This window comes from Tachyglossus aculeatus, chromosome 4 (assembly GCF_015852505.1).
Source record: "Tachyglossus aculeatus isolate mTacAcu1 chromosome 4, mTacAcu1.pri, whole genome shotgun sequence".
NCBI classification, from domain to species: Eukaryota; Metazoa; Chordata; class Mammalia; order Monotremata; family Tachyglossidae; genus Tachyglossus; species Tachyglossus aculeatus.
The window spans coordinates 86,020,738-86,035,692 of record NC_052069.1 but is presented as its reverse complement, the minus strand read 5'-3'; positions in this window follow the sequence as shown (position 1 = coordinate 86,035,692).

Genomic DNA, 14,955 nt, shown 5'->3' with positions numbered 1-14,955 from the left:
ATGTGGGACAACCTGATGGCCTTGTAACCTCCCCAGCGCTTGGAACAGTGCTTCGCACATAGTAAGCGCTTAATAAATGCCATCATTATTATTAAGTGGCGGAGTTGGGATTAGGACCCATGACCTCTGACTCCTAAATCCGGGTTCTTTCTGCTAAGCCGTGCTGCTTCTCTGTTAATATTAATAATGATGGCACTGATGAAGCACTTACTATGTGCCAAGCACTGTTTTAAGCACTGGGGAGGTTACAAGGTGATCAGGTTGTCCCACGTTCACGGTCTTCACCCCCATTTTACAGATGAGGGAACTGAGGCCCAGAGAAGTGAAGCGACATGCCCAAAGTCACCCAGCTGACAGCTGGCGGAGCCAGGATTTGAACCCATGACCTCTGACTCCAAAGCCCAGGCTCTTTCCACTAAGCCATGCTGCTTCTCTGTTAATAATAATATAGTAATAATAATAATAATAATGGCATTTATTAAGCGCTTCCTATGTGCCAAGCACTGTTCTAAGTGCCGGGGAGGTTACAGGGTGACCAGGTTGTCCCACGGGGGGCTCACAGTCTTCATCCCCATTTTACAGATGAGGTAACTGAGGCCCAGAGAAGTGAAGCGACTTGCCCAAAGTCACCCAGCTGACAGTAGGCGGAGCCAGGATTTGAACCCATGACCTCTGACTCCAAAGCCCGGGCTCTTTCCACTGTGCCACGCTGCTTCCCCTAAGATAAGTTTGTTATCCTCCAGGAGGCCTTCCAGACTGAGCTTCTTCCTTCCTCTCCCCCTCGTCCCCCTCTCCATCCCCCTCATCTTACCTCCGTCCCTTCCCCACAGCACTTGTATATATGTATATATGTTTATACATATTTATTATTCTATTTATTTATCTTACTTGTACATATCTATTTATTTATTTATTTAATTTATTTGTACATATCTATTCTATTTATTTTATTTTGTTAGTATGTTTGGCTTTGTTCTGTCTCCCCCTTTTAGACTGTGAGCCCACTGTTGGGTAGGGACTGTCTCTATATGTTGCCAATTTGTACTTCCCAAGCGCTTAGTACAGTGCTCTGCACATAGTAAGCGCTCAATAAATACGATTGATGATGATGATGATCTATTCTATTTATTTTATTTTGTTAGTATGTTTGGTTTTGTTCTCTGTCTCCCCCTTCTAGACTGTGAGCCCACTGTTGGGTAGGGACCGTCTCTCTATGTTGCCAACTTGTACTTCCCAAGCGCTTAGTACAGTGCTCTGCACACACTAAGTGCTCAATAAATACGATTGATTGATTGATTGATTATCCTCTGTTAAGGATATGCTTTTTGCATCCAGGAGTAAGGGGCGGGAGGCAAGTGGCCCTCAACCCCAGAGCATTATTGGGTGTTCTGGGCTTTTATCTCTTGGGTTTTCTGATCAGTGCTCAATAAATACAATCGATTGAGTCTCATTCACCCATTCAGACCCTTTTGTGTTTTTTTAATGGTACTTGATAGGCACTTACTGCATGCCAGGCACTGTACTAAGCGCTGGGCTGGATACAAGCGAATTGAGTCGGGCATGGTCCCTGTCCCCCATGGGGCTCCTAGTCTGAATCCCCCTAATCTGAATCGGCTGGCTCCAGTGGGCCATAATTTAATGGAAATCTCACCTTGGGCTAAAATCACAGAGGTTCGCCTGATGATAGTAACAATAATAATAATAACGATGGCGTTTGTTTAGCACTGACTACGTGCGAAGGACTGTTCTAAGCGCTGGGGGGGATACGAGGCGATCAGGTTGTCCCACTTGGGGCTCACAGTCTTAATCCCCATTTTACAGATGAGGTCACTGAGGCTCAGAGAAGTTAAGTGACGTGCCCAAGGTCACACAGCAGACATGCGGCGGAGCCGGGATTAGAACAATATTATTCATTCATTCATTCAATCGTATTTATTGAGCGCTCAGTGTGTGCAGAGCACTGTACTAAGCGCTTGGGAAGTACAAGTTGGCAACATATAGAGACGGGCCCTGCCCAACAGCGGGCTCACAGGCTAGACTTCCTTCCCTTCCCCACAGCACCTGTATATATGTTTGTACATATTTATTACTCAATTTATTTATTTATCTTGTACACATCTATTCTATTTATTGTATTTTGTTAGTATGTTTGTTTTTGTTCTCTGTCTCCCCCTTCTAGACTGTGAGCCCACTGTTGGGTAGGGACCGTCTCTTTGTGTTGCCGACTTGTACTTCCCAAGCGCTTAGTCCAGTGCTCTGCACACAGTAAGCGCTCAATAAATACGATTGATTGATTGATTAGAAGGGGGAGACAGACAACAAAACAAAACATGTGGACAGGTGTCAAGCCATCAGAATAAACACAAGTAAAACTAGATGCAGGTCATGAACAAAATAAATTGAATTTGAATTGAATTTGAATTTGAATCGAATTCAATAAATTGAATTGTAGAAGTAAAATAGAGTAATAAATCTGTACCAACATATATACAGGTGCTGTGGGGAGGGGAAGGTGGTAGGGCGGGGGGGATGGGGAGGGGGAGAGGAAAAAGGGGGCTCAGCGTGGGAAGGCATCCTGGAGGAGGTGAGCGCTCAGTAGGGCTTTGAAGGGAGGAAGGGAGCTAGTTTGGCGGATATGTGGAGGACGTCCGGGGTCGCACTGTTCTAAGTGCTCTCTCTCCCCCGCCTTACCTCCTTCCCCTCCCCACAGCACCTGTATATATGTTTGTCCGGATTTATTACTCTATTTATTTTACTTGCACATATTTACTATTCAATTTATTTCATTTGGTTAACATGTGGGGCCAGGGATCGACGGCGGGACAGGCGAGAACGAGGCCCGGTGAGGAGATTAGCGGCTGAGGAGCGGAGGGTGCGGGCTGCGCTGGAGAAGGAGAGAAGGGAGGTGAGGAAGGAGGGGGCGAGGGGATGGGCAGCCTTGAAGCCCAGGGTGAGGAGTTTCTGCCTGATGCGGAGGTTGATTGGTAGCCACTGGAGAGTTTTGAGGCAAAGATATCAGTTTGGACGCCATTCCTGTCCAGCGTGGGGCTCACGGTTTAGGTAGGAGAGTGTAGGACTGGCCATAAAGACGGTGCCCACTGTTCAGTTTAAGACCCACCTGCCAGGGATAGATTCCCAGCGCTTAGAACAGTGCTCTGCACATAGTAAGCGCTTAACAAATGCCATCGTTATTATTATTATTCCCATTCATCACACTGCTCTGTATGAAGACCTTCCTAAGAGGACTGAGCAATAGGAGTTATATGAGCATGAGAAGCAGCATGGCACAGTGGATAGGGCATCATCATAATAATAATGATGGCATTTCTTAAGCGTTTACTAGGTGCCAAGCACTGTTCTAAGCGCTGGGGAGGTTACAAGGTGATTAGGTGGTCCCACAGGGGGCTCACAGTCTTCATCCCCGTTTTACAGATGAGGGAACTGAGGCTCAGAGAAGTGAAGTGACTTGCCCAAGGTCACACAGCAGACATGTGGTGGAGCCGGCATTAGAACCCACGACCTCTGATTCCCAAGCCCGGGCTCTTTCCACTGAGCCACGCTGCTTCTCTATACAGCTATACCTCCTAGGCACAGAGATACTCACCCCACCCCACAGCATTTATTAATAATAATAATAATAATAATAATAACATTTGTTAAGCACTTACTATGTGCAAAGCACTGTTCTAAGTGCTGGGGAAGTTACAAGGTGATCAGGTTGTCCCACGGGGGGCTCACAGTCTCAATCCATTTTACAGATGAGGTCACTGAGGCTCAGAGAAGTTAAGTGACTTGCCCAAGATCACACAGCAGGCATATGGCAGAGTCGGGATTTGAACCCATGACCTCTGACTCCAAAGCCCGGGCTCTTTCCACTGAGCCATGCTGCTTCGGTTACTCATTCATGCATTCAGTCATATTTATTGAGCACAAAGCCCTGTACTAAGTGCTTGGGAGAGTACAATCTAACAACAAACAGACACATTCTCTGCCCACAATAATAATAATAATGATGGCATTTATTAAGCGCTTACTATGTGCAAAGCACTGTTCTAAGCGCTCTCTCTCCCCCGCCTTACCTCCTTCCCCTCCCCACAGCACCTGTGTATATGTTTGTCCAGATTTATTACTCTATTTATTTTACTTGCACATATTTACTATTTTATTTATTTTATTTGGTTAACATGTTTTGTTTTATTGTCTGTCTCCCCCTTCTAGACTGTGAGCCCGCTGTTGGGCTAGCTGTTGCCAACTTGTACTTCCCAAGCGCTTAGTACAGTGCTCTGCACACAGTAAGCCAACTTGTACTTCCCAAGCGCTTAGTCCAGTGCTCTGCACACAGTAAGCGCTCAATAAATACGGATTGATTGATTGATTAGTCCAGTGCTCTGCACACAGTAAGCGCTCAATAAATACGATTGAATGAATGAAATGAATGAAAAGCTCACAGCCTAGAGGCTGTGTACTGTGGTTCCCCTTATCAATAATTCTGAGCGCTTACTGTGTGCAGAATACTGTACTGAGCACTTATCACCCTAAAATGCTGCAGCCTGTGGCCTAGGACTCAGGTCGTCCATTCAGTCATATTGACTGCTTATTACTCTATTTATTTATTTTACTTGTACATATTCTATTCATTTTATTCTGTTAATATGTTCGGTTTTGTTCTCTGTCTCCCCCTTCTAGACTGTGAGCCCACTGTTGGGTAGGGACCGTCTCTATATGTTGCCAACATGGACTTCCCAAGCGCTTAGTACAGTGCTCTGCACACAGTAAGCGCTCAATCAATACGATTGAATGAACGAATAGGGCATCATCATAATAATAATAATGATGGCATTTGTTAAGCGCTTACTAGGTGCAAAGCACTGTTCTAAGCGCTGGGGAGGTTACAGGTTGATGAGGTTGTCCCACGGGGGGCTCACAGTCTTAATCCTCATTTTACAGGTGAGGGAACTGAGGCTCAGAGAAGTGCAGTGACTTGCCCAAGGTCACACAGCAGACATATGGCAGAGTCGTGATTCGAACCCATGACCTCTGACTCCAAAGCAGACGTATGACAGAGTCGTATAATGATGGCAAAGCACTCTACGAAACGACTGGGAGAGCACAACGACAGGTAGACCTATTCCCTGCCCACAGTGAACTCACAGTCTTCATCCCCATTTTACTGAGGAGGAAACCGAGGCCCAGAGAAGTGAAGTGGTTTGACCAAGGTCACACAGCGGAGAAGCGGCAGAGCCGCGATTAGAACCCAGGTCCTTCCGACTGTCAGGGCCGTGCTCTATCCGCTAGGCCAGTTGATTTCTAGACTGTGAGAGGATAGGGACCGTCTCTATATGTTGCCAAACTTGGACTTCCCAAGCGCTTAGTACAGTGCTCCGCACACAGTAAGCGCTCAATAAATGCGATTGAATGAATGAATGACAGTGCTGAAAGGTAAGGAGCACAAAGAGATGTAATTCCTTTTACCCCACAATGATAGTCACGCCTAAGATTAACTCAGGGTTTCCAAAGTTGGCAGAGCACTGAAAATTTGTGTGTCCCATCTGGCTGACAATATCATCTCGGTAATCACTTCGCTAGAAAATATGATTTGACAGCACTCAAACTGGATTTCCCTTGTTAAGCCCCCAGGGTTTTCATAATATCCTTTTTTTACATCTAACAATATCATCTCGGTAATCACTTTACTAGAAAATATGATCTGACAGCACTCAAACTGGATTTCCCTTGCTAAGTCCCCAGGGCTTTCATAATATCCTTTTTTGACGTCTACATCAATTTTCCTGTCTACTTGCATTTCATCTCAAACTCATGACGTCCTAACTGGTTCCATCGATGTTACTATTTGACAGCTCAGAGTTTTTCCAACCTTTGCTTAAAGGCAGTTCTACCTTCATTTTCATTGTCTGATGTAGACCGTATCTGTAGAGATGTATTTCATCTCAAACTCATGACGTCCTAACTGGTTCCATCGATGTTACTATTTGACACCTCAGAGTTTTTCCAACCTTTGCTTAAAGGCAGTTCCACCTTCGTTTTTATTGTCTGATGTCGACCGTATTCGTACAGATGCATTTCATCTCAAACTCATGACGTCCTAACTGGTTCCATTGACGGTAATATTTGACAGCTCAGAGTTTTTCCAACCTTTGCTTAAAGGCAGTTCTACCTTCATGTTTATTGTCTGATGTAGATCGTATTTGTGCAGATGCATTTCATCTCAAACTCATGACGTCCTAACTGGTTCCATCGATGGTAATATTTGACAGCTCAGAGTTTTTCCAACCTTTGCTTAAAGGCAGTTCTACCTTCGTGTTTATTGTCTGATGTAGACTGTATTTGTGCAGATGCATTTCATCTCAAACTCATGATGTCCTAACTGGTTCCATCGATGGTAATATTTGACAGCTCAGAGTTTTTCCAACCTTTGCTTAAAGGCAGTTCTACCTTCGTTTTCATTGTCTGATGTAGACCGTATTTCTACAGATGCATTTCATCTCAAACTCATGACGTCCTAACTGGTTCCATCGATGGTAATATTTGACAGCTCAGAGTTTTTCCAACCTTTGCTTAAAGGCAGTTCTACCTTCATGTTTATTGTCTGATGTAGACCGTATTTCTACAGATGCATTTCATCTCAAACTCATGATGTCCTAACTGGTTCCATCGACGGTAATATTTGACAGCTCAGAGTTTTTCCAACCTTTGCTTAAAGGCAGTTGAACCTTCGTTTTCATTTTCTGATGTAGACCGTATTCGTACAGATGCATTTCATCTCAAACTCATGACGTCCTAACTTGTTCCATCGGTGGTAATATTTGACAGCTCAGAGTTTTTCCAACCTTTGCTTAAAGGCAGTTGAACCTTCGTTTTCATTTTCTGATGTAGACCGTATTCGTACAGATGCATTTCATCTCAAACTCATGACGTCCTAACTGGTTCCATCGGTGGTAATATTTGACAGCTCAGAGTTTTTCCAACCTTTGCTTAAAGGCAGTTCTACCTTCATGTTTATTGTCTGATGTAGACCGTATTTGTGCAGATGCATTTCATCTCAAACTCATGACGTCCTAACTGGTTCCATCGGTGGTAATATTTGACAGCTCAGATTTTTTCCAACCTTTGCTTAAAGGCAGTTGAACCTTCGTTTTCATTTTCTGATGTAGACCGTATTCATACAGATGCATTTCATCTCAAACTCATGACGTCCTAACTGGTTCCATCGGTGGTAATATTTGACAGCTCAGAGTTTTTCCAACCTTTGCTTAAAGGCAGTTCTACCTTCATGTTTATTGTCTGATGTAGACCGTATTTGTGCAGATGCATTTCATCTCAAACTCATGACGTCCTAACTGGTTCCATCGGTGGTAATATTTGACAGCTCAGATTTTTTCCAACCTTTGCATAAAGGCAGTTCTACCTTCGTTTTCATTGTCTGATGTAGACCGTATTTGTACCGATTTCACACACCCAAGGAAGAACTCTGTGCATTCCTTTATATATATATATATATTTTTTTTTATGGTGTTAAGCCACCTCTCAGGGTCCCACCTGGGGAGTTTCCAGTACTCTACCAGTCCTGACTATGAGAGGGAGAGTCAAACAGAGGCCTACCCATTCCCTTCCTAGCTTGGGCAGTGGCTACTGAGTGGAAGGCCATCTGCTAACGTCAAAACTCCCCCGTTATGGGCAGCAGCAGCAGGGGAGAGAGTCGAGGGCGGAGACTCAAGTTGACCGCGGGGAAGGAGGCCATGGTTAAACCGCTTCCATAATTTGACCAAGAAAAACCTCTATGGATATATTCATTCATTCAATTAAATAATAATAATAATAATAATAATAATGATGGCATTTGTTAAGCGCTTACTATGTGCAAAGCACAGAGCAGGGGAAGATGAGAAATTGGCCTAGGAAACTAAATTATTTTTGGAAATCTTGTTTCTCCCTCCCATAAGTCTTATCTAGGTGATAATAATCACCATTGTTATTAATAATCATTCATTCAATCATATTTATTGAGTGCTTTCTGTGTGCAGAGCACTGTACTAAGCGCTTGTACTGTAACATTACGAAACTCTATAAAATATTGTCACATTAAAGAGCAGGGGAAGATGAGAAATTGGCCTAGGAAACTAAATTATTTTTCGAAATCTTGTTTCTCCCTCCCATAAGTCTTATCTAGCTGCCGATAATCATCATCGTTATTAATAATCATTCATTCACTCATTCAACCGTATTTATTGAGGGCTTACCATGTGCAGAGCTCTGGACTAAGCGCTTGTACTGTAACATTACAAAACTCTATATTGTCACATTAAAGAGCAGGGAAAGATGAGAAATTGGCCTAGGAAACAAAATTATTTTGGGAAATCTTGTTTCTCCCTCCCATAAGTCTTACCTAGGTGATAATAATCATCATCGTTATTAATAATCATTCATTCATTCATTCAATCGTATTTATTGAGCACTTACCATGTGCAGAGCACTGGACTAGGCACTTGTAACATTACGACACTCTATAAAATATTGTCACGTTAAAGAGCAGGGGAAGATGAGAAATTGGCCTAGGAAACTAAATTATCTTTGGAAATCTGGTTTCTCCCTCCCATAAGTCTTATCTAGGTGATAATAATCATAATCGTTATTAATAATCGTTCATTCAATCATATTTATTGAGGGCTTTCTGTGTGCAGAGCACTGTACTAAGCGCTTGTATTGTAACATTATGAAACTCTATAAAATATTGTCACATTAAAGAGCAGGGGAAGATGAGAAATTGGCCTAGGAAACTAAATTATTTTTGGAAATCTTGTTTCTCCCTTCCATAAGTCTTATCTAGGTGATGATAATCACCATCGTTATTAATAATCATTCATTCAATCGTATTTATTGAGTGCTTTCTGTGTGCGAAGCACTGCACTAAGCGCTTGTAATGTAACATTACGAAACTCTATAAAATATTGTCACATTAAAGAGCAGGGGCAGATGAGAAATTGGCCTAGGAAACTAAATTATTTTTGGAAATCTGGTTTCTCCCTCCCATACGTCTTATCTAGGTGATAATAATCATAATCGTTATTAATAATCATTCATTCATTCAATCGTATTTATTGAGCGCTTACTGTGTGCAGAGCACTGGACTAAGTGCTTATATTGTAACATTATGAAACTATAAAATATTGTCACATTAAAGAGCAGGGGAAGATGAGAAATTGGCCTAGGAAACTAAATTATTTTTGGAAATCTGGTTTCTCCCCCCCATAAGTCTTATCTAGGTGATAATAATCATCATCGTTATTAATAATCATTCATTCACTCATTCAATCATATTTATTGAGCGCTTACCATGTGCAGAGCACTGGACTAAGCACTTGTAACATTACGACACTCTATAAAATATTGTCACATTAAAGAGCAGGGGAAGATGAGAAATTGGCCTAGAAACTAAATTATCTTTGGAAATCTGGTTTCTCCCTCCCATAAGTCTTATCTAGGTGATAATAATCATCATCGTTATTAATAATAATTCATTCAATTGTATTCATTGAGCGCTTACTGTGTGCAGAGCACTGTACTAAGCGCTTGGGAAGTACAAGTTGGCAACATATAGAGACGGTCCCGACCCAACAACGGGCTCACAATCTATAATAATGATAATGGTATTTGTTAAGCGCTTACTGTGTGCCAAGCATTATCTAGGTGATAATAATCATCATTGTTATTAATAATTCATTAATTCATTCATTCAGTCATATTTATTGAGCACTTACTGTGTGCAGAGCACTGTACTAAGCGCTTGGGAAGTACAAGTTGGCAACATATAGAGATGGTCCCTACCCAACAACGGGCTCACAGTCTATAATAATGATAATGGTATTTGTTAAGCGCTTACTTGTGCCAAGCACTGGGGAAGATATTTATTACTCTATTTATTTATTTTACTTGTACACATTTATTCTATTTATTTTATTTTGTTAATATTCATTCATTCATTCAATCATATTTATTGAGTGCTTACTGTGTGCAGAGCATTGTACTAAGCGCTTGGGAAGTACAAGTTGGCAACATATGGAGATGGTCCCTACCTAACGACGGGCTCACAGTCTATAATAATGATAATGGTATTTGTTAAGCGCTTACTGTGTGCCAAGCACTGGGGTAGATACTTATTACTCTATTTATTTTACTTGCACATATTTATTCTATTTATTTTATTTTGCTAATATGTTTTGTTTTGTTGTCTGTCTCCCCTTTCTAGACCGTGAGCCCACTGTTGGGTAGGGACCGTCTCTATATGTTGCCAACTTGTACTTCCCAAGCGCTTAGTCCAGTGCTCTGCACACAGTGAGCGCTCAATAAATATGATTAAATGAATGAATGAATGAAATACAAGTTAATCAGATTGTCCCCCGGGGGCTCACAGCCTGAATCCCCATTTCCCAGATGAGGTAACTGAGGCACAGAGAAGTGAAGTGACTTGCCCAAGGTCACACAGCTGACAAGGGGCGGAGCCAGGATTAGAACTCAGGTCCTCATGATTCCCAGGCCCGTTCTCTATCCACTAGCCCACAAGCCCTGGGTCTATAAGGAGGGTGGTGAGAATGGGTGGAGAAGCAGCGTGGCTCAGTGGAAAGAGCCCGGGGTTTGGAGTCAGAGGTCATGGGTTCAAATCCCAGCTCTGCCACTTGTCAGCTGTGTGACTTTGGGCAAGTCACTTAGCTTCTCTGGGCCTCAGTTCCCTCATCTGTAAAAGGGGATTAAGATTGTGAGCCCCACACAGGACAACCTGATCACCTTGTATCCTCCCCAGCACTTAGAACAGTGCCTTGCACATAGTAAGCACTTAACAAACACCAAAATTATATTATTATTATTATCAATAATAATGGAAAGCAGCCTCCTGGCTCGACCACTTGTCAGCTGTGCGACTTTGGGCAAGTCACTTAGCTTCTCTGTGACTCAGTTACCTCATCTGTAAAACGGGGATTAAGATTGTGAGCCCAACACGGGACAACCTGATCACCTTGTATCCTCCCCAGCGCTTAGAACAGTGCTTTGCACATAGTAAGCACTTAAATACCAAAATTATTATTAATGGAAAGCAGCCTCCTGGCTCGACCACTTGACTGCTGTGTGACTTTGGGCAAATCATTGAACTTCTCTGCGCCTCAGTTACCTCATCTGTAAAACGGGGATTAAGACTGTGAGCCCTACACGGGACAACCTGATCACCTTGTATCCTCCCCAGCGCTTAGAACAGTGCTTTGCACATAGGAAGCGCTTAACAAATACCAAAATTATTATTATTAATGGAAAGCAGCATCCTGGCTCGACCACTTGACTGCTGTGTGACCTTGGGCAAGTCATTTAACTTCTCTACCGCCTCAGTTACCTCATCTGTAAAATGGGGATCGGGGCTGTGAGCCCCAGGTGGGACAGGGACTGTGTCCAACCCGATTTGCTTGTGTCCACCCTAGCGCTTAGTACAGTGCCTGGCACATAGCAAGCACTTAAATACCATATATATAGTCATCTGTAAAATGGGGATGAAGACCGTGAGCCCCCCCGTGGGACAATCTGATTACCTGGTAACCTCCCCAGCGCTTAGAACAGTGCTTTGCACATAGTAAGCGCTTAATAAATGCCATCATTATTATTTACCAAGCGCTTAGTACAGTGCTCTGCACACAGTAAGCGCTCAATAAATACAATTGAATGAATGAATGAATTGCCCTGCTCCATGCTTCACAATGAGCCGCAGGACTCAGAGAGCAGACAGATACAGGAACTTGCAGAAACAATTGCAATCAATCGATCACATTCATTAATAATAATAGGCGTAATAATAATTAATAATAATAGTCATAACAATATCATTAGACGGTATTTGTTAAGCACTTATGGGCCCAGCACTGCGGTATTCAGGTTGTCCCAGGTGGGGCTCACAGTCTTAACCCCCATTTTCCAGATGAGGTAACTGAGGCTCAGAGAAGTGAAGCGACTTGCCCAAAGTCACCCAGCTGATAAGTGGTGCAGCCGGGATTAGAACCCACGACCTCTGGCTTCCAAGCCCGGGCTCTTTCCACTAAGCCAAGCTGCTTTGCAGAGCGTTGTACTAAGCACTTGGGAGAGTACATATCATAATACGTATTTATTACTCTTTATTTATTTTGTTTGTACATATTTATTCTACTTATTTTGTTAATATGTTTTGTCTTGTTGTCTGTCTCCCCCTTCTAGACTGTGAGCCCACTGTTGGGTAGGGACTGTCTCTAGATGTTGCCAACTTGGACTTCCCAAGCGCTTAGTCCAGTGCTCTGCACACAGTAAGCGCTCAATAAATACGATTGAATGAATGAGTGAATAATAATATGAGGACCGCGAGCCCCTCCATGGGTCTCTCCCCCAGCACTTAGAACTGTGCTGTGCACATAGTAAGCGCCTAACAGATAATAATAATAATGATGGCATTTGTTAAGCGCTTACCATGTGCCAAGATATCATACTCTCCACATCGTACTGCCAACAAGGGTTGGTAGACACATTCCCTGCCCAGAAGGTGCTTACAGTCTAGAGGAGGAGCTCAATTTGTACGTGCACATCCCCGAAAGCTTTAGCATCTTGAAACAGTACAAAGGCCGCTCCAAGATCGTAGGTTTGAATTCAAACCCGGCTTCAGCATAATTTGTCAGAGATTATCCAACCTATCTGGCAGCGACCTTGTTCAAAGTATCTTTGAACAACAGAAATACAAAACTCAAGAATGAGCGGTACTTAACAAGTGCTTTTGATAAGCAACAGTGTTGCTAAAGTCTATTTGTCACATCAATATGAAAGATTCAAATGCTTTTGATAATCAACAGTGTCGCTAAAGTCTATCTGTCATATCAATATGAAAGATTCAAATGCTTTTGAGAATCAAGTGTCGCTAAAGTCTATTTGTCATATTAATATGAAAGATTCAAATGCTTTTGATAATCAAGTGTCGCTAAAGTCTATTTGTCATATTAATATGAAAGATTCAGTCCAATGATTTTGATAATCAACAGTGTTGCTAGTCTATTTGTCATATTAATATGAAAGATTCAAATGCTTTCGATAATCAACAGTGTCGCTAAAGTCTATTTGTCATATTAATATGAAAGATTCAGTCAAATGCTTTTGATAATCAACAGTCGCTAAAGTCTATTTGTCATATTAATATGAAAGATTCAAATGCTTTTGATAATCAACAGTTGCTAAATTCTATGTCATATTTATATGAAAGATTCAAATGCTTTTGATAATCAACAGTGTCGCTAAAGTCATATCAATATGAAAGATTCAAATGCTTTTGATAATCAAGTGTCGCTAAAGTCTATTTGTCATATTCATATGAAAGATTCAAATGCTTTTGATAATCAACAGTGTCGCTAAAGTCTATTTGTCATATTCATATGAAAGATTCAAATGTTTTTGATAATCAACAGTATTGCTAAAGTCTATCTGTCATATTAATATGAAAGATTCAAATGCTTTTGATAATCAGTGTCGCTAAAGTCTATTTGCATATTAATATGAAAGATTCAAATGCTTTTGATAATCAACAGTATCGCTAAAGTCTACTTGTCATATTAATATGAAAGATTCAAATGCTTTTGATAATCAACAGTGTCGCTAAAGTCTATTTGTCATATTAATATGAAAGATTCAGTCAAATGCTTTTGATAATCAACAGTGTCGCTAAAGTCTATTTGTCATATTAATATGAAAGATTCAAATGCTTTTGACAATCAGTGTCGCTAAAGTCTATTTGCATATTAATATGAAAGATTCAAATGCTTTTGATAATCAACAGTGTCGCTAAAGTCTATTTGTCATACTAATATGAAAGATTGAAATGCTTTTGATAATCAACAGTATTGCTAAAGTCTATTTGTCATATTAATGTGAAAGATTCAAATGCTTTTGATAATCAACAGTGTCGCTAAAGTCTATTTGTCATATTAATATGAAAGACTCAAATGCTTTTGATAATCAGTGTCGCTAAAGTCTATTTGTCATATTAATATGAAAGATTCAAATGCTTTTGATAATCAACAGTGTCGCTAAAGTCTATTTGTCATATTCATATGAAAGATTCAAATGCTTTTGATAATCAACAGTGTCGCTAAAGTCTATCTGTCATATTAATATGAAAGATTCAAATGCTTTTGATAATCAACAGTGTTGCTAAAGTCTATTTGTCATATTAACATGAAAGATTCAAATGCTTTTGATAATCAACAGTGTCATTAAAGTCTATTTGTCATATTAATATGAAAGATTCAGTCAAATGCTTTTGATAATCAACAGTGTCGCTAAAGTCTATCTGTCATATCAATATGAAAGATTCAAATGCTTTTGATAATCAAGTGTCGCTAAAGTCTATTTGTCATATTCATATGAAAGATTCAAACGTTTTTGATAATCAACAGTATTGCTAAAGTCTCTCTGTCATATTAATATGAAAGATTCAAATGCTTTTGATAATCAACAGTGTCGCTAAAGTCTATTTGTCATATTAATATGAAAGATTCAAATGCTTTTGATAATCAACAGTGTCGCTAAAGTCTATTTGTCATATTAACATGAAAGATTCAAATGCTTTTGATAATCAACAGTGTCATTAAAGTCTATTTGTCATATTAATATGAAAGATTCAGTCAAATGCTTTTGATAATCAACAGTGTCGCTAAAGTCTATTTGTCATATTAATATGAAAGATTCAAATGCTTTTGATAAGTACCGCTAAAGTCTATTTGCATATTAATATGAAAGATTCAAATGCTTTTGATAATCAACAGTATCGCTAAAGTCTATTTGTCATATTAATATGAAAGATTCAAATGCTTTTGATAATCAACAGTGTCGCTAAAGTCTATTTGTCATATTAATATGAAAGATTCAGTCAAATGCTTTTGATAATCA